This window comes from Cryptotermes secundus, unplaced genomic scaffold (assembly GCF_002891405.2).
Source record: "Cryptotermes secundus unplaced genomic scaffold, Csec_1.0 scaffold286, whole genome shotgun sequence".
In the NCBI taxonomy this organism is placed as follows: Eukaryota; Metazoa; Arthropoda; class Insecta; order Blattodea; family Kalotermitidae; genus Cryptotermes; species Cryptotermes secundus.
The window spans coordinates 534865-537455 of NW_019736399.1; the positions used below are offsets into that span (position 1 = coordinate 534865).

Genomic DNA, 2591 nt, shown 5'->3' on the forward strand with positions numbered 1-2591 from the left:
GAATGTTTGATTGACCCGGTACATTTGAGGTATATTGGGTGTTCGTTGGGTACTGTGTGTTTATGGAAGTGTTTGTTTGCCCCTGTAGATTAGGATGATGGTAATACATACTGTTATTCGAGTCTGTTTCGCATTGGAGCATTTAACCAGTCGTCCCAGCGAGATGATCACTACTGCTTTCAAACAGTATACACGTTCTCAATACTTGTTTACTATTCTATAGTCAGCAGAGCACTCCGCACTTGTTCACTACTCGGAAGTCAGATGAACACTGTGTTCTTTATTTATAATTTACGAGGGACAGTCAGTAAACAGATCATAAATGGATATAAAACGTGAAATATGTGATACTGAATCTGGAAAAAGAAACATTTATTTCTCGACATACCCTGCACTAACACTGATACATTTGTTCCATCGCTTTACTAGTGAGTCGAAACCCGCAGCATAGAAGCCTCTCTGACTGCTGTCTCAGCCACTTCCTCACTCCGGTTCGTCTTCGCCATCAGCGACACTTTTGACACCCAGGTGTGAACCGCTTTAAGCGACAAACAATTCCCACCGTAAACAGAAACGTTTCTTTATTAATATCCTTTGCACAGAGTCCTTTTGCCCACAAAAAAACAGAACTCTGCTCTTCAGTAGTATACCCCCCAGCACGGTCGCCATATTGACTCCTGAAAGCAGCCTGTAATCATAAGCATGCGGTTCTGTTACCTAGAAACTGGACTGTGCTGCTACCTAGTGATACAGAACCCTTATTACGTCAACTGCAGCTGTTTTACCTCCATTTGTGAACTATTTACTGACTCTGCCTCATATTCGTTCATTCATTCGACTGAAGATTACATACTCGCAACAGAATCACATAAATCACGAGACTGGTAGAGCTGCAGGTCGGAATTTCGTGCAACGAATACAGCAACCCTCACTTTTGGCGAAGGCTGTCCATAGACGTTTAACCTATGGTGATGAATACTGTTTTGTTCCTTGTAAAATTAAAAGTGGAGGCAGTTTCAGAAGAGATACAAAGTAACTCTCAGTAACAGCTATATAAGACTTCTATTCAGAAGGCAAATTTAATGAAAGCCAAGAAAATTACAATATGTACGGACAGTGGCGTATAAAAGAATACTTAATTACTTGCGAAACATAATTAGTCTCGTATCAAAAGGTTAAAGGGGATAAAAATAAATGGCTAATTGTAGCTCTCTCTCATTAACAAGAGTAGTTATAGTCTGTAAAAATGAATGAAGGACTATTTTCAAATAATTCCGAGACAGCCATTCAGCTTATTCAGTGGACATCGTGCAAACTTACCGAGAAACGTAGACGACGGGTAGCAACAAACTCCCAAAGTAATCACTTTCTCGTCTTCTGTTTTCTTTCCTGATGATTTCCCGAACTGGCTCTGAAAAACGTGGAGAAAAAAAAAGAGATAATTTCTATCTTTCATTCAACTGCCGTGGCCAACCTGATGAAATCACGATCATTAAGGACACATAACCTAAAATTCCACGTTCAAGTAAAGCAAGAAAAGCAAATTGGTTACATAAGTTGATTCAGAAACCTCCACGGAGGAGGCAAATGGAAGGTCATGCCGTCGATAGGAGAATAACATTAAAACGGATGTAGGAGAATAGAGTGCGAATGTGGAGGGGTGCAATGAACTGGCTAAGGATAGGGCCCAATTCTGGGCTTTTTGTAAAAATGATAATGCACCCACAAGTTCCTTTTAAAAACGGGGAATTACTTGATCGGATGCGTGATTATTGACGAGTCAAGCAAAATCCAGCACCATTAAGTTATTAATACTACAATGTGGCATACTTACTTAATTACTTACTCACTCACGGAGCTGAGCGCTTCTGGAGGAGCTGCCAATTCTGCAGCTACTCAAGAATTTCCCAGCACTTTATGGAACCCGAAGTTTCATTACCGTGTTCACAAGAGCCCTCCATTTCTCCCTATCCTGAGCCAGATAAATCCAATCCACACCATCCCATCCTATCTCTCTAAGATCTATTTTAATATTGTCCAACCACCTACGCCTTGATCTTCCCAGTAGTCTCTTTCCTTCTGGCTCTCCCACCAATATCCTATACGCATTCCTCGTCTCCCCCATTCGTACTACATGCTCTGCCCACCTCATCCTCCTTGACTTCATCATTCTAATTATACTTGGAGAAGAGTAGAAGTTATGAAGCTCCTCATTATATAATGTGGCATAGCAAATTAAAATACAAGAAATTCTGTTCAGTAAAACATGCTCACAGCAGATGCTCAGTTTCTACAGGATCAATACCATCACTAAAACCAAACTGCAAATAGAAGTGTGGTCATAAAGGTGCCAAACGTGGAACCGTATTCTGATGCACTGCTGTTTAACTTTACTACAGCCCACAATTCAGGCGTTTAAAGATGAACAGAAGTGCCCGGAGAGCTCAGTCGGTATAGCGACTGGCTACGGGGTGAATGACCGAGAGGTCGGAGTTCGAGTCCCAGTAGGGTCAAGAATTTCCTCTTCTCCACATCGTCAAGACTGGCTCTGGGACCCATCCAGCCTCCAATCCAGTAGGTATCGGAGGCTC

At 41.7% G+C, this 2591-nt stretch overlaps 1 protein-coding gene across 6 annotated transcripts in view; it reads right to left on the reverse strand.

Annotated features, from left to right (window-relative positions):
• The window catches only part of LOC111869832 (RNA-binding protein Musashi homolog 2), a 389564-nt gene that overhangs the window by 150700 nt on the left and 236273 nt on the right, over window positions 1-2591 (reverse strand). For all 6 annotated transcript variants that reach the window (XM_023861647.2, XM_023861646.2, XM_023861648.2 and 3 more), the window contains one exon: window positions 1321-1411. The gene's annotated coding sequence lies outside the window, so the exon portion shown is untranslated. The remainder of the gene's footprint in view (window positions 1-1320; window positions 1412-2591) is intronic.